General features: G+C 39.6%; 1 long non-coding RNA gene across 1 annotated transcript in view; it reads right to left on the bottom strand.

Annotated features, from left to right (window-relative positions):
* Nucleotides 1-12,749: 12,749 nt before the first annotated feature.
* LOC121031780 (uncharacterized) overlaps nucleotides 12,750-27,102 on the bottom strand; it is a 28,432-nt gene continuing 14,079 nt past the window's right edge. The window contains exon 3 of the long non-coding RNA XR_005790883.1: nucleotides 12,750-12,960. This is a non-coding gene — a long non-coding RNA (uncharacterized LOC121031780). The remainder of the gene's footprint in view (nucleotides 12,961-27,102) is intronic.

The following is a 27,102-nucleotide window of genomic DNA, read 5'->3' as shown; positions in this document are numbered from 1 at the left end:
AGAATCGGAAACAGGCTCCAGGCTCTGAGCCATCAGCCCAGAGCCCGACGCGGGGCTCGAACTCCCGGACCTTAAGATCGTGACCTGGCTGAAGTCGGACGCCCAACTGACTGCGCCACCCAGGCGCCCCTAGCAAGACTGTTTTAAAAAGGCATAGGGGAGGGGCGCCTGGGTGGCACAGTCGGTTGGGCGTCCGATCTCGCAGTCCGGGAGTTCGAGCCCCGCGTCGGGCTCTGGGCTGATGGCTCAGAGCCTGGAGCCTGTTTCCGATTCTGTGTCTCCCACTCTCTCTGCCCCTCCCCTGTTCATGCTCTGTCTCTCTCTGTCCCAAAAATAAATAAACGTTGAAAAAAAAAAAAACAGTCTTGCTAAAATGAATACTTTTAAATGTAAGATAATTAAGTAGAAAATTGACAAATAGAAGAAATGAGGCAAGAAAAAAGAAAAAATGGATATTGTGAGTTAGGGACCCTGTGCTGGAGTAGCCTAGCCATACCTGCTTCACACTTCCCCACAGTGCTGAGTCCTATTTCCTGACAGGCAATTTCAAGTTGTCCTACTCTGTAGTTTCCTACCTGGCTGCTTTCCCTGGACTTCTGCCTTTCTCTTCCAGTTCAAACACCTTTTTTTCAGGGTTCCCTGTGGTCCTAGGACAGAACAATCCTAGTGAATGCAGAAAACCCAAGGGATGACATAGAAATAGCTCCTGTTGATTGGTGCTTACTATGTGTCAGGCACCATAGTAAGCATTCCACATATATTATTTCATTTAATCTTCATATCAGCATCATGAGGTGCGTATATAACTCTGCATTTTAGAGATGTCCAAACTGAACTTAACAGCACACAGGTAAGAATTGTCAGGTGCAGGATTCAAGTCCATGATGGCCTGCTTCAAACCCTTTATATTAACACCGCTTTATGCTCTGAAAGGTAACCTAAGTGTCCCAGATCAGTGATTCCCAAATGTTAATCCTACCCTTAATGATGAAGTTTTCACTGATGTGAACTGTCCTGATTATTTCTTGATGGGCAGTCACATTCCAGTGTCTCAGGTGTGGGAGGTGCAAGGGAGGAGCCAGCTTCTTCCCTGAAGCGTTCACTGCTATGTTTCTGACCTACACCAGCCACAGGGTTTTCAAACACTCAAGGGAAAAAGGGAAGGAACTTTATGGGCTTTACAATTCTACTTCTTAGAGCAAAAACTGACTATTCTAAATTAAGAAAAAGGGCATTAAATTGGCTTCCAATTTTTATGTGAAGTTTGACTTAAAAATTTTTTTTTTCAATGTTTATTTATTTGAGAGAGAGAGAGAGAGAACTTGAGTAGGGAAGGGGCAGAGAGAGAGGAAGACACAGAATCCCAAGCAGGCTCCAGGCTCTGAGCTGTCAGCACAGAGCCCGGTGTGGGGCTCAAACCCACGAACTCTGAGATCATGACCTGAGCTGAAGTTGGACGCTTAATCGACTGAGCCACCCAGGCATCCCAAAATTTGACTTCTGATAAAGATTTTTAATTGGAAAAAAAGAGCTAAGACAAGATTGTGATAAAAATCAAAGTACAGCACCAAGATGGACAACAGGCTTTACCTCAAGGTATACTGACAAACACAGAGCCTACAAAACGTCACACAAATGTGATATAAAACAAAATTTTCGTTTGCAGTTTTCAGAATTTGAATTTTAAAAGAGCCCTTTTGAAAATTCCACTTTTTCAAGGTTGAATTTCAGTAAAAGTCACTGACTTTTTAACCTACACAGTTCAGAATTTTGATGAATGTAAAGCAGTCACATGCCCACTACTGCAGTCAAGATAAAGAACATTTCCATCAGACCAAAAATCCCCTCTACTTTTTCACCTTTGCAGTTAAGCCCTTGTCTTCACCTTTGGCCCCATGCAACTGCTGATCAACTTTTAATTACTAGAGTTTTGCCCTTTGTATAATTTCATAGAAATGAATTCATATAGTGTATGCTATTTTGTGTAAGGCTTCTGTCACTCAGCATAATGCTTTTGAAATTCCTGCATGCTGTTGCATCTATCAGTAGTTCATTCCTTTTTACTGCTAAATAGTGTTTCACTGTATGGACATACCATAATTTATTTATTCACCTATTGATGGATATTGGTAGTTTTCTGTTTGGGGCTTTAATGAAAAAAGTTGCTATGAATATTTACATATAAACCTTTGTGGGAAACATGTGTTTTCATTTTTCTCAGGTAAATGCTTATAAGTGTAATTCCAAAGCCATGTGGTTAGTCTGTAGCTTTATAAGAAACTGTCCAACTGATTTACAGAATGGCTGCAACGTTTTACATTCTCACTGCAATGTATGAGAATTCTGGTTGCTCAGTGTACTTGTCAGCATTTGGTATTATCAGTCTTTTAATTCTAGCCATTCAACTGAGTAGGTAGTAGAATCTCATGGTCATTTTAATGTGAAATTCCCTGATGACTAGTCATATCAAATAGGTACTTACTTGCATTTGTATGTCTTCATTGTGAAGTATCTTTTAAAATCTTTTGCTCGCTTTTTTGACTGGGTTGTTTATGTTCTTCTTTATTGAGCTGTAAGGGTTCTGAATATATTTTGAGTACAAATACTTTACCAAGTATATATTCTGTAAATATTGCCTTCCACTATGTGGCTCCTCTTTGTATTTCCTTAACAATGACCTTTGAAGAGCAAAATGATTCATCCTCATGTCCATTTATGAAGTTTTCTTTCATGGCTCATGCTTTCTGTGTCCTATATATAGTTTTTGACTAACTCAAAGTTACAAAGAGTTTCTCCTATGTTTTCTTCCAGAAGTTTTATGTTATTAGCACTTGTGTTTAGGTCTGTGATCCACTGAGAGTTGATTATATATGTATGATGTGAGGTAAAGATTCTAAGTTGGTATTTTCCATATAGATATCTGATTGTTTCTGTGCCATTTGTTGAAAAGACTATCTCTGTGGAATTATCTTAGCCCTTTTATTGAACATCAATTGATCATATATGTGTCAGTCTACTTCTGAGTTCTCTGTTCCATTACATTGATCTATATGTCTGTATCACACTATTTTACTCTCTGTAGCATCACAGTAAGTCTTGAAATCAGATGGTATAAATCCTTCCATTTTTTTTTCTCCCTTTTTCAAAAGTATCTATATTGTTTTAGGTCCTTTGAGTTTTCATTTTAGAATGAGAATTTTAGAATCAGCTTCTCTTGTCAGGAACAAGACAGAGATGTCCACTCTCACCACTGTTATTCAACATAGTACTGGAAGCCGAAGCCACAACATTAAGGCAACAAAAAGAAATATAAGGCATCCACATGGGCAAGGAAGAAGTAAAACTTTCACTATTTGTAGATGACATGATATTCTATATAGAAAACCTAAAAACTCCACCAAAAAACTTCTAGAACTGATAAACGAATTCAGTAAAGTTGCAGGATACAGAATCAACATACAAAAAATATGTTGCATTTCTATACACCAATAATGAAGAAGCAGAAAGAGAAAGTAAGGTATCAATCCCATTTGCAACTACACCAAAAACAATAAGATACCTAGGAATAAATCCAACCAAAGAAGTGAAAGATCTGTATTCTGAAAACTATAAAACACTGATGAAAGAAGTTGAAGGTGACACAAAGAAATGGAAAGATATTCCATGTTCAGGGATTAGAAGAACAAATATTGTTAAAATGGCTATATTACCAAAAGCAATCTACACATTTGATGCAATCCCTATCAAAATACCAACAGCATTTTTCACAGAGCTGGAACAAATATTTCTAAAATTTGTATGGAACCAGAAAAAACCCTGAATAGCCAAAGCAATCCTGAAGAAGAAAACCAAAGCTGGAGGTATCACAATTCTGGACTTCAAGTTGTATTACAAAGCTATAGTGATCAAAACAGTATGTTAGTGGTACAAAAATAGGCACATAGATCAATAGAACAGAATAGAAAACCCAGAAATGAACCCACAACAATAGGGTCAATTAATCTTCAACAAAGCAGGAAAGAATATCCAATGGGAAAAAGATAGTTTCTTCAACAAATAGTGTTGGGAAAACTGGACAGCCACATGTAAAAGAATGAAACTGGTCCATACATAAATGTAAATTCAAAATGAATTAAGACCTTAATGTGAGACTTGAAACCATAAAGATTCTAGAGAAGAACACAGGCAGTAACCTCTTTGACATCTGCCATAACAACTTCTAGATATGTCTGCAGAGGCAAAGGAAACAAAAACAAAAATAAACTATTGGGGCTTCATCAAAATAAAAAGCTTCTGCAGAGTGAAGGAAACAATCAACAAAAATAAAAGGCAACGTATGTAATGGGAGAAGGTATATACAAATGACATATCTGATAAAGGGTTATTATCCAAATTCTATAAAGAACTTATCAAACTCAACACTCCAAAAATAAATAATCTAATTACAAATTGGGTAGAAGACATGGATAGACAGTTTTCCAAAGGAGCCATACATATAGCCAACAGACACATGAAAAGATGCTCAACATAACTGATCATCAGGGAAATACAAATCAAAATTACAATGATATATCACCTCACATGTGTCAGAATGGCTAAAATTAACAATATGAGAAACAACACGTGTTGGCAAGGATGTGGAGAAAGGGGAACACTCTTGCACAGTTGATAGGAATGCAAACTTGTGCAGCCACTTTGGAAAACAGTATGAAGTTTCCTTAAAAAGTGAAACAGGGGCACTTGGGTGGCTCAGTCTGTTGGGCATCTGACTTTGGCTCAGGTCATGATCTCGCGGTTTGTGAGTTTAAGCCCCCCATCAGGCTCTGTGCTCACAGCTCAGAGGCTGGAGCCTGTTTTGGATTCTGTGTCTCCCTCTCTCTCTGCCCCTCTCCCCCTTGCTCTCTCTCTCTCTCTTCTCTCTCTCTCTCTCTCTCTGTCTCTCAAAAATAAATATAAAAGGTTTTTAGAAAAAAGTTAAAGATAAAACTACCTCACAATTGCGTTGCTAGATATTTACCCAAATACAAAAATCTAATTCAAAGGGATTCATGTACCCTGATGTTTATAGCAGCATTATCTGCAATAACCAAATTATGGAAACAACCCAAGTGTCCAGTGACTGATGAATGGGTAAAGAAGATGTTGTGTATATATACAATGGAATATTACTCAACCATAAAAAAAAAAAGAAATCTTGCCATTTCCCATGACATGGATGGAGCTTGAAAGTATTATGCTAAGTGGATGAAGTCAGAAGAAGACAAATACCATATGATTTCACTCATGTGTGGAATTTAAGAAACAAAACAAATGGGCAAAGGGGGAAAAAATAGAGAGGTAGACAAACCAAGAAATAGAGCTGTAACTATGGAGAACAAACTGATGGTTACCAGAGGGGAGGTAGGTGGGGGGACGCATAAAATAGGTGATGGGGCTTAAGGGAAGCACTTGTTGTGATGAGCAACATGTGTGGCATAGAAATGTTGACTCACCATATTGTACACCTGCAACTAATATTACATTGTATTTTCAGTACTGAAATTTAAATAAAAATTAAAAAAAAAAAAAGAATCAGCTTCTCAACGTCTACAGAAAACACTTGCTAGGATTTTTGCTTGGGAATTCATTCACCCTATAGAAAAACTTAGGAAAAATTCACATCTTAACAATATTGAATTTGCCGTTCTCTCACAATAATGGATCTCTACATTTATTTGTCTTCTCTCATTACTTACAGTCATTTTGTTTTACAATTTTCAGACTTATGTGTCTTTAATTTTACATGTTTTACACAGCTTTTGTTAAATTTATCCATATTTAAGGTTTTCATGCTATTGTAAATGATCATTGCTTTTTAAATTTAAAATTCTGTTAATTATTAGCATATGAAAATACATCTGATTTGTGTATGTTGACTTTTTATTCCATAACCTTGCTAAATACATTTATTAGTTCTGTAGGTTTTTTAAAGGATATTTTGGGATTTTATGCAAAGAAGACCATGTCATGTATGTTTTATTGGTTAAGATATAGTACCCTTTTATACATTTCTGGATTCAAATTATTAATATTTTGGTAAGGTTTTTTGCATCTGTGTTCATGAAAGATACAGATCTAAAATTTTTTTTCTAATGTCTTTCTATTATTTTGGTAACAGGTTAATGCTAGCGTCCTAAAAATGGTTTGGAAAATATTCTTTCCTCTTTTGTTTCCTGGAGGAGTTTATGTAGAACTGGTATTATCTCTTCACTAAATGCCTGGTACAATTCATCAATGAAGTTATCTGGACCTAAGGTTTTCTTTTAAGGGAATATTTTAACTTTGAATTCAATTTTTAAAAATAAATGTAGGGCCATTTAGCTCATCTATTTTGTTTTGAGTTAGCTTTGGTAGTTTGTTGCGTTTCAAAATTTCATCCGTTCCACCAGACTGATGAATTTCTTGGCTTATAGTTATTCATAATATTGCCTTATATTTCTTTTAAATTTGCAGGCTCTGTAGTTATATTCCCTTTTATATTCATGATAGCAATAATTTGTATCTTCTTTTTTTTTCCTGATCAATCTGTCTAGTTTTTAAGGAATATATAGATCTTCTCAAATAAGTTTTGGGATTTACTGATTTTCTTTATTACTTTGGTAGTTTCATTTTTCTCATATTTTATTGCTTTCTGTAGTTACTTAAGTTTTACTTTTTTCTACTTAAGTTAATTACTGATGCTCTCTTGTTTCTAGTTTCCCCAGATGGAAGCGTTGATCACTGACTTTATAATTTTTCTCTGTAATAATATACTTTTTATATGCTATCCATTTTTCTTTAAGTAAACTATTTTAGATGAATCTCACAATTTGATAATTGTGTTTTATTTTCGTTTATATAAAACTCTTTTACAATTCCCCTTGTGATGTATTCCTTTATCCATGAGTTATTTAGATATGAGCTGTTTAATTTCTAACTATTTATGGATTTTCCAGAAATATTCTCTTTCCATAACTGATTTCTAGTTTAATGTCATTGTTATCAGAAAAAAAAAAACCACTCTGTGAATATTTAAATCCTTTAAAGTTTTTGGAATTTATTTTATGGCCCAGAATACTATTTTTGTTACTGCCCCATGTGCACTTAAGATTGTGTAGTATGCTGTTGTTGGGAGGAGTGTTGTATAAATGATTATAGAAATGCATCTGTCTTAGTCTGTTTGTAAATTTAACAAAATGCCACAGACTTGGTGGTTTATAAATAACAGAAACTCGTTGCTTACAGTTCTGGAATCTGGAAGTTCAAGATCAGGGTGCCAGCATGGTTGGGTGAAGACCTTCTTCTGGACTGCAGACTTCTTATGGTATTCCCACATGGAAGAAGGGAGAGGGAGTTCTGTGGGATTTCTCTCCTATGAGCACTATTCTCGTTCATGAGAGCTCTACTTCATGGCCTAATGACCTCCCAAAGACCCCACCTCCTAATACCATCATCTTTCAACATATGACTTTCGGGAGGGACACAGACCACAGCAGCATCCTAATGGCATCACCTTCCTTTTTTCAGGATATATCCTAACCTTCTAGAATGAGCACAGGTCTGGCGCTAGAACAATCGCAACTTCTGGTTTCTCAGCTGATGTTTTGAATTTGAATTCCTCTTATACCACTATGTCCCAATTTCCTTACCCATAAAATGGAAATTTAAAACAGTATAGCCAACCATAAACTGAAATAACATATTGGGGGCAGGGGTTGGGCATGTGGAGGGAAAAGGAAGATATAATCTTCATCTTTTTTAAAGCCAAGATATTTTATAGCAAATCTTTATGTCATCATCAGCATGGTCTCCTCTTCCCGACCACATTCCAATCTTTAAACAGATATTGAGATGTCACTTTTTTCTGAAGTAAAAGAAGTCTAGAGCTACCTCTCTCTAAGTTATTAGAAACATCCATGAAGAGTCTTTTTCTTTCTTCCTCCCCTAAATTAATGTGTAAATATCATTAAGTTAATTGGCATGTTACATTGTAATAGAATTACTTGGGTTGCTTGTGGTCACACTGTTGCAGCATCACTGAACTCCCTATTTATGATTTGTTCTCAATTAAAAAATCATATTATAAATCACTGACTTATTTAGCATTTATATCTTGCTTTCCTTCAAGTAAAAAACAGTTTCATCATCTTTTCTGAAAAGTCATGATTCCATTGTTCCGACCCAATATTCTAAATTTAAAAGTCCTGGCATACAGTTCTGTAGGAGGGAAGACAGAATACACTGAAGTGCTGACTCATAATAGAGCACCACTCTGAGTAAATCCTAAAACAATTCAAATTATGATCTTGTTCAAAATGAACTTTTACCATCTACAATGCTTTGAACTGATGGCAGGGTGACTTGGACTAAAATTCAGCTTCAACCAATCTAAAACCCAGTCAAAACCACTGTAGATTCTTCTACAGTGGTTTTAAGAATGCCTCCTCATTTCCCTGACTTAGAATCGTACGGTTTTGCTGGGACCTATGGCTTAAGAGAATGGTAAAAATGTCATGATATGTCAGGAGGAATGACTCAAACAATGGAAGCATATCTTGGAAAGGAGCGGATCCAAAGATGTGAGCATACAGACAGAAATTTCTGGAGACATACAATAGCTTTCACTGATCCATGAGGGTAGAACCATTAGGAAGGTAAGTGGGTGCCCCAACTTCACCCCCTTTCACTGCATCTCTGCCTCAGTCTTCTCCAAGGGATTCTACTGCTCTAGGAAATAAATTGAGGATAAAACTAGGAAAGTGGCTGCACCTTGGATCTCCTTCCTTCAGTAGTGTTCCTGGGAATATAGGCAAAGGAGCATTTCATTTTGTGGAAGTTAGAAGCAATATAAAGTTGGTAAATGCTCAAGTGTGTATCGAACCCCCTTTAAGAACTGGACAATTCAAAGAAAGCTTAGCCTCTGTGCTCAAATAGCTTATCTTTCGACAAGATAAGGAAACACATTTGAAACAAGAGTGAACAAAATGAAGTTATACATAATTCGCTGCTAAATCATCACTCCATTAATCACATTCCATATCATTTAATTTTCACACCTTGCCTCACATAACTACTTCTCTATAGGCTGAAATTCCTGTCATTCCTCTTATTGCTTAAGTGAAGGCAACTTTGAGGACAGAGGTCCATGCCCCTCACTTGCCTTCACCCTTACGCCCTGGGCCTGGTATATATAATATTCTATTTATTATTATATATGTTCAAAGTGGTTAAGAGTAATAAGAGAAAGAGATTAATGAAGATGAGGTAGTCACAAAAATTCAATTTAAAAATCTTGATCTTGCAACTCTAGGATTTGGCACATAGAAAGCTCACAATATATATGCTGTGAATGAATGGTTTGGAGAAATAAATAAAGTATTCCAGGAGAGAAAACAATATCAACAGAGAGGCATGAGAATGGCATTTTGATGAATGTGAGAGAGATTAGCCAAACTAGATCTGAAGTTGGATTACATGAAATAACAGGAAGTAAGGATCACTAGGATGGACAAATTATGGGTCTAGAAAACTCAGAAGAGAAGCTTGGGTTGGATGCCCAAGAAAACAGGGGTCTTTGAAGGTTTGGGGACCCCTGAGCTGTGGAACAAGAGTGTCTGCAGAAGATGAATATCCATGGCCTATAGGATGAGTTAGGAAAGAGGAGGCCTCGCCTAGTCTATCTATGAGCCCATGCCAGCCATCCAGGTGTGAAGTGATAGCTGGGACTGGCGGGGCCCCCCCCCCCGGCAGGTGATAGAAAGGAAGGAGGTGTGGATAAGAGGCATTTCAAAGGGAGACTCAGCAGGATTTAATAAACGCTTTTCAGTAGATCAAAATCTCTGCGTTTACCACATCTGCAACAGAAGAGATAAGAAAATGACTAACACTTGTAGAAGAAGCAAAAGATGGAAGGCTTAGGAAATAGAAGCCAGGCCTGGGGGTCAGCAACCCATGACCTTGCCCAGTAGACTTGCTAATTCATTCCTTAAAATCAGGAGGTAGCCTCACCGTTACAACTTGCTAGCCTCTTTCTTTCTTTCTTTCTTTCTTTCTTTCTTTCTTTCTTTCTTTCTTTCTTTCTTTCTTTCTTTCTTTCTTTCTTTTAAAAAATTTTTTTTAATGTTTATTTATTTCTGAGACAGAGAGAGACAGAGGATGAGTGGGGGAGGGGCAGAGAGAGGGAGACACAGAATCCGAAGCAGGCTCCAGGCTCTGAACTGTCAGCACAGAGCCTGATGCGGGGCTCAAACTCACAAACCGTGAGATCATGACCTGAGCCGAAGTCGGTCGCACAACCAACTGAGCCACCCAGGCGCCCCTTGCTTTCTGACATTGTATAAAGTCTAAGATGTAAAGAGAAAAAATATCCTAGTCCTTGTCAGTAGCAGCCTTTCCAGAACTTTCTGGAGCTTTCTGGAACTGCCAACTTCTCAGGGCAGAATTCTTCTGAGCTTGCCAAACTCTCACCTGGCCATCTCTCTTCTGAGGCTGAGAACACCCTAAGACAAGCACCCAGGGATGCCTCCACCTGTGGGAAGATTTGGGTCTCTGAACATTAGCAGGTGACAACAATTCTCAATTTCTTATTTCAGCATATACTCAATGTGATGTGTAGAAAGTGTGAACTCACTGAGTTGTAGAAATCCATCTCAGCATACACACAAAAGAAAGTACAATAGAATTAAAGAATAAAGTGAACTACAAAAGCATCATCCATTATGTACTTTCCTTATATTTTCTCTTTTGGATGGGGATATTGCATTCGCTGTAGATTCTGCCATCTGGGGGGCAACCCATTGATGCTCCCAGCATTCATATATCTGTTCAGGAGGGAAGAAGGACTTCTCTGAAGAGATAAATTGTGGTATAGCCACACAACATATAATGGAAATGATGTTATGGAACAATGTGCATAATAAACTTCATGACACAATTTCATCTGCTACTGAAAAGAAATGATCATTGCATGACATGACAGAGGTGCGAAGTAATGCTACAGTGGCAAATATATGCTGCAATATAGAAATATGCCAAACCGACCAACATGTTATACACCTTAAACTTACACAACTTATGTAAATTATATCTCAGTAAAAGTAAATTAAGAAAAATAAAGTAAAAACTTTATCTGCCCTGGAGAAAGCTCAAAAACAAAGCAGGCAAGTCGCAAAAGAATATATATATTAACATTCTATTACACAGTCTAAAACCTTGAAAGGAACTTTTTTTTTTTTTTTTTTGGTGAGGGACCCATTAATGTATAAGAAAACCTAAATACTTGTATCTGGAAGCGGGAAGAAGAATGGAGTGGGGAAAACACAATGGGGTGTACACAGGGGCTTCAACTATACCTGTAATGATTCCTTTCTTCAGCTGGGTAGTGGGTACACAGGTGTTCATTGCATAATTCCTTTCACCTTTCCATAGCTTTGAAACATTTAACAATATATTTTCTTTAAACCTTCAGTTCTTTCCTGGGGAGAAGAGTGGACATCCACGCTGGAGCAGGGCCTTTCCACCACACAGAAGTGGCTTCTCTCCCCCCTCCTCAGTGCAGGAGAGACTCACATCCACGGCAGGGAGACAAAGAAGGAGAGAGGAGACGCCTGCATAGAGCGTTCAGTTATTAAAGGGATAAATATCTTTCATTCAGCCCTTCCTAATAAACTTTTAAAAGTCCACACATTTTTATTTTTGCTGCACAAAATTCCTCCAGGAGGAGGAGGGGCGTCATTTCTTAGCATTCCTGAGCAAGGGAAAGGGTTTCCTCCTATTACAATTCTTAAGAGGGCAAACATGTGAGAGTCACCCAAAATGCTCAAATGCCTGTGCCTTGCTGGCCAACAGAAAGGGGATTAGTAAAGCACCATTAACTCCACAATGAAAACACATCAGTTTAGGGTTTTCTTTCATCCTAAACCCAGTTTATAAACACAGCCTTATCACAGGGGCATGTTTATCTGCATGTGTTACAAGTAGATTCCCAAAAAGCAACAGTAGCTAATGAAATTAAATATGATGTTGGAAAATCTCTCTGCTCCTTCCAGCAAAAATGACACAGAAGACAGGCCAGACCGTGGTTTAGCTTCAGCATCTCCTACTCTAGTTTATTTAGAAACTTTATTAAAAGTTTAAGAAAGCCAGAGATTTGAACCAAAGAATCTCCTGCTATTGCGATCACTCACACCAAATGTCTAAAGCAAGTCAAAAGACGGAGCTTTTTCATGGCTTTGCAGTGCCAGGAGTGAAGACACATTCCATTCATTTATGATCATTTATCTGAGAAGTGGCTGATGACAAAGGAAACTTAATTACAGCTTTCTTCTCCTCCTGCTTCCAACCACCCAAGGAGGTCCAAGAGCTTCCCTGATTGTTTTTATTTATACCTAAACTTTACAGAGGCTAATTTGACTGGAGACCTTAACTGGACTTTTCTCAAAGCTTTCCTTTAAGGGTTAATGTTTTGCTATTGCTATCATCTTTTTCACCAGAGGCTCACATTTGTTATGCATAGTTACTAATGAAATGATGACACAAATGGAGAGGCAGTGCCGGCTGTCACTCCCAAAGGGCCAATGTGCAAATTTAAATATGTCTCAGTTCTTAAACATCATGCATAGAAATCTGTACAGTATGTGCCATACAAAATTCCTGACAATGGCAGGATCACAGCTAAAGAGACTTGAAAGCAAAATGTAACTTACCATCTACTCTTCTCCCCTGACATGGGGATGGGGATGGGATGGGGGCAGGTCAGTAATGAAACTAAGTATGCGGTATTTTCTGAACCAAAGCCTGGAGCCTGTGGGCTCTGAAGAGTTGATGCAATCAGAAAGACGAGAATATTTGATGTTAGAACTCTCCTGGAGTGTTTGGGGTATGTGGTTTCCATGGATAGCTGAGGGTAGAAGCAGAGAGATGCAAATGTACACCCGAGGACTCCTGTGTGGAGAGAGAGAACTTTTTTTTTTTTTTAATTTTTTATAACTGACAACGTTTCTCTTGATCTCCTCTGTCTTCCCAGGATAGACAACTCACCCTATTCCACTCAGGTTGCTATAGTCTGATCTAAAGGTCTGCTGTCGAATTTGAGTGTTATTATCCCCAGCTACTGTCTAATTGTCACATCTGGTTTGTATGTCAGCCCTCCAGGGCTTCTACCCTTCCCTTTCTCCTCTTTCTCCTTGGAGGCAATCTAGTTTCCTGGCTGACTTTCACACTGTCCTGGCATTGAGAAGGAGCATCTAGTCCTGAGCAGTCCCTGGTTTGGGTTTCTCGTCTCACCCGGTCTTTGAGCATCAATTTCTCTCTTTGCCATGCCTGCTGTGGTGTGGCTTCTACCTGGTCTTTGGGAGTGTGAGGCTGGAATCCACAGACTTCTCCATTACTTACTTTTGGCTTGTTGTAGAGCTCTTGCATCCTATCCTGATCCAGACCCTTTCTGAGTTACTCATTTGCTTGTCTTCTGCATCCCTGCCTTTCTTCTGGGCCTGAGAATTCTCAGTTACTGTCTCTGTACTGCTACATAGCATATGGGGTTCTGGCAACTACCCAGACCTGCCTCCAGAGCACCTCCCCGAGACCTCACTATTTTATTGCTCTAATCCCGTGGGTTGGATTTTTCTGAGTGACTTGCAGGCTTACAAAGAAAACCTAGCACGTATCCTGATACTTATTTTCAGATTCCTTCCAAACCTATCTGGGAATTATCTTCCTACCCCTTGTCCAGGGTGTTGACCTATGAAAGGAAGGAGAGAATTAGCAATACTTTAAGGATAATAGTTTGGAGAAGGATTATCCAGAACAAAGGATAATGAAGGTTTTATTCATTCACTTATTTATTTACCCATTCATTTATAAATTTTGACTGTGCTAAACACTGTGCTGATTATGTAAGTATAAGCAAGATATGGTCCATGCTTTTAAGGAATTTCTAGTCTAGTTGAAAGCAGGCATGTTAACAGGTATTTTCAGGGCACACTGGAGACATCCAAAACGTAAATAGATAGCTTCTATACAGACTGGCAGGGCTGTATGGGGATTCAGAAAAGTTTTCTTAGAAAAGTTCATGTTTCCCTTAAGTCTTGAAAGATGGTTGGGCTATCATCAACAGGGGGACAGAGCTTTTTTGGCACTGGGAACAATAGGAGTAAAAATATAGGGACATGAAACAGAATTAGAGAGCTACAAGTATGGTATAATTTATTATAGCTGGAGCAAAGATGGTGAAGTGGGGGGAAAAGGAAGAAGTCAAGAAGGGAAAGACGGCCGGGAGAGAGATCATGAAATTAAAGAGTTATGGGGTTTTATCATAAGAACTGGAAAACCATTGAGTCTTTGAATCAAGGGAGAGATATGTCCTTTTACCTTGTAGAAAGATTATTCTTGCCACAGGGTAGAAGGTGGACTTGAGTAGGTCAAGATTGGAAGTAGGAAGGCCAGACAGGAAATGATGAGAATGTGAATAAGGGAGCAATAGTGAGAACAAAAGGAGAGAATGGCTATGAAAAATACTTAGTAGGTAGAACTGAGAAGACTTGATTACTTGCTGGTAGGAGAGGAAGAATTTGACAATGAATGGATGTTTGGGGGGGGGTAGTGGTAGAATATGCTAAGATAAAGAGTATAATACAGGAGACAGACTTTATCAGGCAGGTTTAGTTCAGTTTGGAGCACACTAAGTTTAGGGAGCTTTTGAGAAATCCAGATGGAGAGATATTTAATAGGTAATCCAATAAGTCAGGAACTAAGTGTCAAAGTCTGGGCTAATTGTATACATTCGGAAGTTGTAAGTATAGAGATAGCTGTATCAGTCTTTGCATACTTGAATATGTCTTTATTTTGCACTAATAATTTGGGCATAGGATTTTAAATGGAAATTAAGTACTGATCTGTATTCTAGTATATAGGCTTGTTGATGAGCTGTCCAATTTCCATTTTAGTCTTATTTCCTTTTATTTTCCCCCAACTCTGGGAGAACACTAGAAGGGGAAGAGAAAGAACAAAGATGAAAGCTTAGTAATACCAGCACTTTAATAGTTAAGAAAAAGATATGGACTCTTATAAAACAATCTGAGGACAAGGACTCGAAGAACCAGGAAAGCATCAAGTATTTAAAGGGAAAGGTTGAGAGGTTTTCAAGAAGGGAATAATCAACAATATAAAAATTCCAAAAAGATCAAGTAAGATCTTGATCTTTGGGCCACTTAGATTTGACAGTCAGTGGGTCATAGGTGACATTCACTAGAACAGTTTTATTCAAGTATTGGGTTGGGACTTCTGCTTCAAAATGGCAGACTGAGCACACACATCTATCTCCCTTGTCACCCAACTGAGATGACTGGAAGAATTGTTATGGAGCCTAATTCCATAACAGCACTGAGAATAAGAAGGAGAGGTCATCAGTGTACCAAAAATTTTGACAAATTTCTGGAAAACAAAAAGTAAACAAGCTTTTTACTTTATGACTAAGCAGAACCAAGTGAGCTAAAAAACAAAAGATGCACAGAAAGCCAAAGAAGCTGCTCTTCCTATGGAACCTGGAAAGTTCTGAGACTGGAGTCAGAAGGTTAATTACAACTCAAATCCAGAAAGAGACTGATAAGTTACTGTTAATGTACATGAGCAAAAATGTAAAACTGTGTGAGGGAATGGCTTTTGAGGTGTTGGACCAAGGAGTGTAGAACACAATTTTCAAGTAGGCCAAATTTATAGATATGAAAATTCTGATCAGAGATGCAATGTGCTAGTTAGAGCAACTTGGTGTGGTACAACTGTTTGCATGGGTGGAGGACTGAAATCCAGACTCAGCTATGGCCCTTGAGAAAAGAGGCTAGAATGCCCCCAAGTTCCTCACAGTAATGTAAAGAAAGGAACCAAGGAGGTAGGGAGGGGACTTACTATAGACTATTTATCACCCTCCCTTTAAACATATCCTCCAGGGCACCTGGGTAGCTCAGTTGGTTAAGTGTTGACTTCTGATTTCTGCTCAGGTCACGATCTCATGGTTCATGGGATTGAGCTCCACATCAGGCTCCTTGGTGACGGGGTGGAGCCTGTTTGGGATTCCCTCTCTCCCTCCCTCTCTCTGCCTCTCCCACCTCAAAATAAAAAAAATAAACTTAAAGCAAATATATATTCCAAGAGGGCTTAGGAGATCATTCTTTCACCAAGACATTGAGAAGTACACTGACTCCTGAGTTAAAGACAAGGGACTTCTTTATCCATGGTACCGCAAACATGAGCATGTGTGCAGCAGTTCCCCTTGTCCCCATGTCCCTCAGCAGTGATTCAGGTGGGCCCAAATGGATATGTGAGCAGGAAGTGGGTTGCATTACAAGAGAAAAATGCTGACGGGAGGGAACCTGGATCTTTACTAATGAGCAGTAAGCATGCCTGCCCTTTGGTGAAAGGGAGACACTATTTCCATCTTCCAAAGCTATAAACAAACATGTCCTTTGCTCCCAGGGGAGACACTGTCACTATCTTCTAAAGCCATTTGCCATATGAACAGAACAGATAATATGGAACAAAAGGCTGTCAGTGTCTTGCTCTCAAGACATGCAGAAGTACAAGAGACCCACAGAGAATTATCACTCAATATCCACATGGAGTCTCTACAATGTCTTAGCTTCTAGTAAAATTTTCCATTAATATGCCACTCTATTGGCCACTCTGATTAATCTGAATGACAGAGCCTGGGACCAAATCTGTTCAGTTCATCTCATACAACATTTAATTGAAGCTGCTCTCAATAGGACTGGAATCAGCAGGATGGGGCCAACCCACGATATTGATCTCAAAGATCTTGGACCTAGCAGCCAAACAAATCCCATTAACCATCAGGGTCTACCTTACTCCTTAAGTTTCTGCATTTACCTTTCCACTGGGCTTGAGGAATTGATCCTGATACAACAGGATGTATTAGCAATTACATAGACTTTGTCTTGGCAAAGCTTTGGCAAATTTCCTATATGGTAAATCTAGGGCAATTCTATTATGGACAACAACCCTGGCCATTAAATTAGGCTTCCTGGAATACTTTCTACAGCTACGGTAGTGTCATTAATCACTTTAGCTAGTCAGGGACATGTTTTTTTCACCTTTTCTAATTGGGCAACTCCTGTTATACAGATACCTGCCCACACAACATGTACATAAATAATGGGTCAGTTATCCTCTGGGAAGCTCCCCTTGATTAACCAAGGGTAGCTTCATTTTGGAGAGCTATTTACAGCTATCTGAGGACTACATTATTTACTGATGGCGTTTCCTTAAACATTTGGCGATCTCTTAAGATACCCCTAAGAAAGATACCAGTCATTTTGTTTTGGAGGGAGAAGCAAGGCAATGCCTAACTTCTTCACAAGAAGTATATTCCCAAAGACATATATGGTGCTTTCAGAAAGTATTGTGCACGATGTGGGGGCCCTTACAAGTGAGACCTCCATCATCTTTAGGTACAAGCTGATTTTCTTTGTGAAGAAGGTTCTTGGGGTGATTCTGAAAGATTTCATTAATGTCCGTCCCTCTCCTGTAATCAGCCAGGTCAAAAGTGTTTTTTTTCCAGGTGTCAGGATTGTTGTTCTCCCTTCACTGCCACAAAATTGCTGTGTCTCTTTTTAGTAGCCACAATTACATTGTTTCTCCAGTCATTACCTATAGGCTCTCCAACTAGAAGGATCAGATTCACAATGGACAAGAACATTTCTATAGAACACACAGAGACCAACACAGAGCACCTCAGAGGTATTCAACAAGCAGTATTCTCAACCAAGTGGTTGTTACGATATAGGATCAAGTTAGTCCAGTAAGGGAACACAGGTGGCTGACTCAGAAATAAGCTTAAATTCACCAGCCTACCTTTTAATTGGGCTGCCACCTAGAGGGTATATCAATTAGCCTGGCTTGGAGTCATCACTGGGAAGCAGAAAGAGTCATTGTGCCCAGCAATTGTCAGTGTGAAATAACCAGTCTTCCAAAGAGGTTGATACAACTTCCTACATCCTTTGTCTTGGGAAGTGGCTGAGAGATGACCCCTTCTTGGAGAAGGCTGCATTCAGTGATTAAATTGTCTTACTAAGGTATGTGGACAAGGAGAAAGTAAGGAAGCCAGAAACAGAAATCATGTTTAAGTAGAGTTTTTAAAGAGACTGTTCTAACTTTTTCAATACTAGATGCCCATAGATGGTAGAAAACATGGAAAGATCCATCATGTACCTTGATCACAAACCCACTGATGAGTGTTTCTTTTATTAAAGGTATACTATTGTTGTCAGGCTGCAAGTGATCTGGAAAGCTGAAAGTGTGACACAGATTAGTTTCAAGAGTCACAATGGTATGTTGGGAATTGGCTAATCAGGCTGGATAGCAATACTATATCCTGAAAACTTTTCAATATGGATAAGGTACCCCCAGTAGTTCCAAGAGTAGGTCAAACGTCCAGTATGGTCAGTCTGCCAGGAGTAGGCATGGGACAACTGTGTAAATGTGTGGCCAGAGGCATAATTCCAGCAATATACTCCTTTAGTTTTTCCTAGTCTAGAATGATAGATGAGTTGTTATATTCAGTATAATGATGGATTGCCAATGGTGGCACTATGGACAGTACAGTTTTCATCAACAGTCTTCCCAGAGAATAGTCCCTTATCATGAGCATCTACATAAATGAAATAGATGGTTTGATCCGAAGCTGTGATCCCCACTCCCCTCCCCCCAGCTTTCAGTCCCAAAGAAGGGAGTCTCTGATATGCCAGTGTGTTGTTTTCCAAATGGCAGACCAAATTGCTAGGTCACTGGCAACAATTCAGAGTCAATAAAAATATAACAAGCATCATAAAGGAGAATATTGGCCAAAGCTATGAAAATGGCCTGGATATTTCCCCATTGAGCATAGTGACCACATCTATTTTCAGTTCTACAAGTTGAAACAGAGTTTCAATAGCTCCTGCAGCCCAGTAAACACAATCAAGTTTTAATTTTTTTAATGTTTATTTATTTTTGAGAGACAGAGATAGCATGAGCAGGGGAGGGGCAGAGAGAGAGGGAGACATAGAACATGAAGCAGGCTCCAGGCTCTGAGCTGTCAGCACAGAGCCTGACGCAGGGCTCGAATTCACGAGCCGTGAGATCATGACCTGAGCCGAAGTAGGATGCTTAACCAACTGAGCCACCCAGGCGCCCCCAATCAAGTTTTAACTTAGCCAAACCATGAGTGAATTAGGCCAAGGTGTTTAGGGATATCTCTCTGGATCTAGGATGAAATAGATGTAGCAGTAGCTAAATTTGGGTGCCCCTGTCCTATAAGGACAGAGACTTAGGTAGGATGGAGTCTTGGGTATCTGTATCCAACAGAAGCATAAAAGTTTGGTCCTCCTCTCTCCAAATTTTCCCAGTATATGCAAGTAGGTATGTATAGCCTTGAATGTCTTTTGGGGTCAGGGGAGTCCTCCTATCCCTAATCACCTATTTCCTTAAAGCAGCTGAAGTTAGAGTAGAGGAAGATGGAAGGATCAGAGGACATGGAGGTTATTAAAAGTGGCTCTGTACCAGTAAGCAAGGATTTATATGCATGTGTTTATTTATTTTTTTTTAATTTTTTTTTCAACATTTATTTATTTTTGGGACAGGGAGAGACAGAGCATGAACGGGGGAGGGTCAGAGAGAGAGGGAGACAGAGAATCGGAAACAGGCTCCAGGCTCTGAGCCATCAGCCCAGAGCCTGACGTGGGGCTCGAACTCACGGACCGCAAGATCGTGACCTGGCTGAAGTCGGACGCTTAACCAACTGCGCCACCCAGGTGCCCCTATATGCATGTGTTTAAAGTAGACTCTTGCAGGATTTTATTCACACATAGAGGTGGCCCTGAAAGACACTATGGAAGAAAAATTATCCCAAAAGATATTTGGGATTGTTAGTTATTTGGTTTGTTCTCTTTGCTTTGTAAGAAAGGTAGCTACAGTTGGACATTGGCCCTGGCCAGATGATCAGACATTAGAAGGAATTAATTTAGAAATTAATGATAAGACATTTGAGGGAGATATGTAGATGAATTGTTTAGAATGATCCCAGAGTCTGTGAATATTTGTGTTTTATATGAATAATCAGCAAAATCCCCACCATAAGGGAAGCTTCTATTTATTTATTTTTTTAAGTAAGGGAAGCTTTTAGTAAACGCAGCCAATGGATTTATCTTAGGCATTTTTTATCAGTCACCGTAAGACTTGTTCAGTGGGGTCATATATTAAATGACCACGGTAATGGGAATGCAGGTGATGCTTAGACTTAACAGGATAGACTTCTCACAGGTAACATGCTTGCTGAATGCCTAACTCGCCAGCAGCAAGAAAAATCAACTTTGGGCCTCCTATAGAATTCCATAATATGGGATGGTCCAAATATCCACTGGGGCAAGTTTACATCATATATTTTCCCTTTGGGGGAGATGACAATTCTCCTCACTTAATTGTACACTAACTTTTATCTGCTTTCTCTGGTCACCTTCATAAAGGACCACTATTCCAAGATTCACTGAATGCTCTATCCTCAGTGATTTTAACCTGTGTAACACTGCTTCTGACCAAGAAACTCATTTTATGGTGAAGATTTTAAGGCAGAATATCTTCATAGCAGCATTATTAACATTTTAGATACGATAACTCTTTGTTCCAGAAGGCTGTCCTGAGCACTGTAGGATATTTAGTATCATCCTTGTCCTCTACCAACTAGACACCAGTAATACTACCCCCGGCCGACCCCCACCCCCACACAGAAGTCATGACCATCAAAAATGTCTCCAGACATTGCCAAATGTCCCCTAAAGGGCAAATCACCCCCACTCGAGAACCAATGATTTATGGCAATGTACTGCAAATCTTACATAAAGAAGAGTTGGCTTTATAGGACAGTTGGGTGGCCTACTTTAGAGTCAGCTACAGCATCATCTGGGAAACAATAACACAACCTTGGTAGGCTGGAATGGTATTTTTTTAAGATGTGGTTTATTCTCTGAATCAGTGTCCTATAAAAATGATGATTCTCCCACAGCCTGAATACATTGGTCTGGGAACCATGGTACAAAAGATGGGTGTCATCTCTCATTATTATATCTAATGATTCACTGAAAATTTTTTGCTCTACCATGCCTACAACAATGACTCTTTTATGTTAGAGATCTTGGTACCAAAGGAGTTATTCCACAAGGATACAAAACAACTGTTACAATGGATTGAAAATTGAGATCACCATCTCATGCTCATTTTGTTAAAGGGGGAAACATTCTCAAGAAAAGGTGGAGTTTGAATCTTACCTGAGGTCACTGAGCCTGACCAGTGAGGACTGTTGCCACACAATGGTGGCAAGAGGGTATGGAAGGAAAATATCCATGATATCTCTCAGCAATGCCATGCCGAGGGAAATTAATGGGAGAATTCCACATCTGGTAATGAAGCCTATCTTGATGAAAATTAATTATCCCTCCCCCACCACCCAGCAATTGGGAATCTGCCATAGCAGCGGTGGCTGGGTGGCTCAGTCAGTTAGGCTGCCAACTTTGGCTCAGGTCATGATCTTGCGGTCCGTGAGTTTGAGCCCCACGTTGAGCTATGGACTGACAGCTCTGAGCCTGGAGCCTGCTTCGAGTTCTGTGTCTCCTTCTCTCTCTGCACCTCCCCCACTCTGTCTGTCTCTGTCTCTCTCTCTCTCTCTCTCAAAAATAAACATTAAAAAAACTAAAAAAAAAAAAAAAAAAAGAAATCTGCCATAGCAATACTTAAAGTCAACTTGGCCAAGAAGCATGACTCATTTATATAAAACAGTCACTTGACAAGGAAGATACAACACTTCTAAATTTGTTTGTTCCTAAAGGCATAGCTTCAAAATATATAAAGCAAAATTTCAAAAGACTAAATGGAGAAGTAGACACATCTATAATCTGAGTGGGATACTTTCATCTCTCTCTCTCTCAGCAACTGAGAAAGTTGAGAATAAAAATTAATAAAGACATAAAAGATCTAAACAAACTTGACCTGACATATATAGAACACTATACCCAACAGATGAAGGGTACACATTCTTTTCAAGCACACATGGGACATGGGACATTTACCAACGTTGGCCATTATGGACCATAAGACAAGTCTTCACATTATTTTGAAAATTGAAACCAACAGAATATATTCTCTGACCATCTTGGAACTAAGTTAGAAATCAGCAACAACAGGATAGTTAGAAATACACAAATGTTTGGAAATGAAGCAATACACTTATAAATAATCTACAGATGAAAGAATTCTTAGTGGAAATTAATTAGAAAATATTTCGAACTAAATGGTAATGCAAATACAGCACACCAAAACTTGTGGTACAGTAATGACACATGTGATCTTTGGGATCCTTGTATGGGCTCATCCTATAGATCCTACAAACATTAAAAAGGTAAAACAATTCTATTACAAACCACTGAATGGTAATCAATTAGAAAATTCGGAATCAATGCACAATTCCCCAGGGGAAAAAGAGTTACTAAAGTAAACTCAAGAAGATGAAAAAAAATATGAACAGTTCTAGAAGTATTCAAAAAATTGAATATGCAATTTAAAACTCTTCAGCAGTAAAACTCAAGACCCAGATGTCATCTCTAGTGAGTTCTTCTAGCATTTAGGGGAGAAATAGCATCAGTCTCCAAAGATTAGAAAACTTAATGGAAGATTACAACATGTCTAACTAAGCAAGATCATCAAAGTCTCAGACTTTCAGGTATGAAGGTATGATTTAATCCACCAAAGGAAAAAAACTGCCTGAAAGCAAAAAGAACATGGAATGAATAATAGAATAATGAAATTATAAACATTATAGCTCTTTAACCAGCTGCAGATATGTGGATTATAACACCTACCTGTGGTTTTTTCCTTGTTGTATAATATATATGTTAAAATTTACATACACATGCAAAAAAATAATTTTTATCTTTCTCTCTTTCCCCCCCTATTAGTGCCCATCATGCTAATAAATTGCCCTCTCCCAAAGGCTCATGTAGCCCCTGGAGATGAGTCCAATATAATGATTTGTGCTAATATGGTCATCATTGGTATAATGAAGGACGTTGGAAAAATAAGAACTGCAGGTGGTATATGTAGTAATGAAAGAATGAAGCACAGAGTGAGCTCTCTTGGGTCACTGAGGATCATACCCAGAGGCAACGTGTCTGAGTAATTCCTTCTGAACAAAGCATAGCTCAGTGCTATTCCTGGATCTAAGCCTACTAAATATGTTGGGGTTTGATAGTGATCAAGATTACACATCAACAGATAGTTGAATGAACAAATGGATTAACATCATATGTTAAGTATGAGCCCAAGAATGTGTTTGAAAACAGCTGCTATGAGAAGTACTGGAACAGAGTCATGATAACAGACTAGCACATTCTGGCCCCCAGGACAGAGAGTCGACCATTTGATGAACTTAATAAAGCATTGTGTTTTCTGATACTGCTGCTCCAACAAGTTCAAATCCCCCAAGAACAGTCAGAGAAGCTAAAGAATGAGGTTCTAATCGAGCCCTCACTAAATCAAAAGGGAAGTCCAAGCCCAGGAAAGTCAGGCCAATTATCGACTCAGAGACATGGGCAGTTCCCCCCATGCTGCATAGAGTCCCGTTATTTTTTTGGCTCAGTTCAAAAAACAGTACTTCTGGTCACCTGTCATAAGCAGGAGATTCTTATCTTAACACAAGATGATTTTCATGTACTTGGAAAATTCCCATCTTGTTACAAAATGTTTTGAAGTAACAATAGATAACACATTTTCTTTCTTCCTAAGAAGCTAAAGTACTTTGACATATATCTTATCTAATCTTAAGCAACTCCTTGGATTTATGGAAAGGAGGGGGTTAAATATATTTTGCATATGGAATGCCCAAAGCTTGGGCACAAATGGTCAAGAATAGAATGCAGTGCCTCTAGCTTCCAGCCCGATGGCTTGTCTTAGACTTAGCCTTTCTTTGGTGACTTTCTGCACCCAGTTCTATCCATAAGAAGTTCACCTCAGAACCTAGACTTCCATTCAATCAACAAAGACTTGTTGATATTTGCTATGCAATTTACTAAGCGTCAGGAGGGTATGGCGGATATTGTGGCTGATAGCAACATCCATTCCATTCCTCCTCTCACGAATGTTATCAAAGCAGTTTGTGGAATTGCTGGTAGCTTGAAAGGCAGATCTGAAAGGTCTAAAGGGTTATCCTATCCCTCATGACAGTGACTGGTTTAGGAGTGGGCATGTGACCAGAGAGATTTTCTGGAGGCTTCCGAGTAAGTGCTTTCTCACTCTTAAGAAAGAGCAACAGGAAAGTAGACACTCCCCTGCTGATTGCTACTGGCAGTCATCCCACAGCCCCAAGAGAAACTGCTTTAGGATTAAACTGACACTGTAGACAGCAATGTGGAAGATGAAAAGACGCTAAGTCCTTGATGATATCATTGAACTTCTGGATCTACTAAAGCTGAAGCCCACCCCTACTTCTGATTTTCCTCACATATGTAAGCTGAAGAATAACCTTATTGTAAAAGCTAGTTTGAGTTGGTTTCCCTATTGCTTAGAGCTGAACACATTCTAATGCAAAAGGATTCGGGAGGAACCATGCTCACCTGCCAAAAAAAAAAAAAAGAGAATCTTGTTTCCAGTCTTCCTTTCACCGGACCTGGTGTTCACAGGCCCAACAGCCCAGGACACACCTTCATTTCTAACCCCATCTTCTCCTCAGCCACCTTTTTCTAGCAAATGGCAGTACTTACGGTCCAAGCCACTAAATATCCAGGTTTATGAAAGTACCCATCCTTATTTATAAAAATACTCTATGTGAGGTTGACCCGGGCATGTCCAGGGTCAGGGTCATGCTGGGATAGGTTAGCCCCAGCTATGTTCCTCTTACTGCACTTCAAGACTTCCTCCCAGTATTTTGTCCTCAGGGGGAAAGGGGATGAAGGCATTGTGTTCCCTGTTGTGTTTTTCTGTCCCACATAGTGATTTTTACTCTCCTTGGTCTTTCCAGTCTTCAGTGTGCACAGAACTACTTCCTAAGCTTTCCTGTGCACATGCACAGGTGTCCCTGACTTGATGTTCTCCCAAGACCAACCCAAGAGAGGCTGCAGGTGTCCAGAGCTGAGCTCCCAAAGGAAAACTTCTTACCTTATAACCAGGGATCCAGTGTAACTGAAACTGCTTGCTGAGCAGAGGTACAAGTGCTACGCTGAGCCCCATAGGTCAGGGTCTGAGAACTGGGGGGCCAGAGCAGAAGGACAGGGAAGAGCAGACTCTTGGTAATTTTAGGAAACCTATTCAGGGACCAGCTAGAGGGGTAGAATCCTGGATAGCTTCACCATGGGGGTGAAGGAGAACTGACTTTGAAGTCAGAATGACTGGATTCTCTTGTCATCTCCCAAATGTACTAGCTTTGTTGTCTTTGACAAGATCCTCAACTTCTCCGAGCTCCTATAGAATGGGGCTGACAATTGCTGCCTCTTTTTGATTGTTTTGAAGGCAACGGAAACGAAGTGCATAGTGCACACCTTCTTTTATGGCATCTTTCGGGATCCTTTACCCTTTTTTCCTTTGCGTGAAATCTGGAAGCAGGTGAGTGCTTGCACAGTGGAGGAAGTTGGCGCTTGGCGCCAGGATACATCTGATTTGAGGTCATGTGCCCCAAGGGAAAAAGCATAGGTGAGGAATCTAACAATTCAGTGCAAGACCCAGCTCTATCACTGGGTGAGTGAGCACCCCACTCATCTTTTCTATGGTTAGCCTCCTTTTCTGTGCAGAACAATGTTGAACTAAATAGTCTCTTAAGGTCCCTTCTGGGTCTCAGGGTTTTAGGAGGAGGAATTGACTACTATGGGCACGGCAGCCAAGGCCTGCAGGAGGATCTGCTTATATCCTCCCACAGCTCCTCTGCTGGCCCCTGTGAGTACTCCCCGCAGGTTCCCAGCCCTCCTCCTCTGGCCACACATCACCCTGCATTCTTTCCCGCCCTCCTATTTTACACTCCTTCGGGGAGACAAATGGTAGTGACCACCCCTTTTAAAGTAATCAAGCACTGTGTTTGATCACATGCTTACACAATTCTTTCAGGGCTGTTTACCTAATTATTTCTTCTCATTCATTCTATCAGTTCCAAATTAGGGATTGCTTGTGGTTTTTTGCTCTGGGATCCTATGCCAGAATTTAAGCAGTCTAGGGACAGCCCTTTCAACTCGCTCCCTGTAACATTCTCCCAATGTCTGATCTTCACCGTCTTCATGGAAATTGCTTTTCTGTTTGGACTCGTCTGAATGCAGACGCCTTTCTCAATTTCACCTTATGCAGTTCAAATGGTTTCTTGATAACCTTGTCATGGTCTCCATAATCTCTCTTTTCAAGAAGATATCTTTCTCACTGTTTGCCCAGTTTGAGGTCCCATGTTTTGCTTTTGTAACAGACTCCAAAACCAGGCTCTCTCTTTCCAACAGAATTGCATGCTTGGAAGTTGAGTGAGCATGTGGAACTCGGGCCATGTGTGCTGAGAAGTCCCAAGTGACCTGTGCTGAAAATGCAGATTTCTGACCTCAGGCAGGGTGCCAAAAAGAAGTTTTAATGTCCAAGTGTTTTATGCTTCAAAGATAGGCCCTTGTGGTTGTTGGTTTAAACCTGCATACTACACAGGAAGCAATCTGATATCCCACTGACTGGAACCCATAAGGTAATTCAGAATTGCTTAGATTGAGGCCAACAACTTTGCTGAAGATTTGATACTCTCTAGAGATTATTGCCCAAAATAGGTGAGTAGAGTAACAAGAGTAACAAGTTGCTCAGCTAGCGCCACACATTACAGGCCACATTTAAGAACTTAAGTGTTAAGATACCTAAAGAATTTAAGCTTTAGGATAACCAAGAATTAAGTATTCAGATGAGATTTATACTCCGTATTTTCTGGCATTCCATAGCTTTTCAAAACCCTCGTTTTAAAAAGTTGGAGACAGTCCTTTTATCGTTTTGTTAACTGCAAAGCAAATAGATTTCTCCACTAGGAGGGGTGCTCTCCCGTTCTGGTCA

The sequence above is a fragment of the Herpailurus yagouaroundi genome, unplaced genomic scaffold (assembly GCF_014898765.1).
Source record: "Herpailurus yagouaroundi ecotype Mexico unplaced genomic scaffold, PumYag 141, whole genome shotgun sequence".
Lineage (NCBI taxonomy): Eukaryota > Metazoa > Chordata > Mammalia > Carnivora > Felidae > Herpailurus > Herpailurus yagouaroundi.
This window is presented reverse-complemented; position numbering and strand designations above follow the sequence as displayed.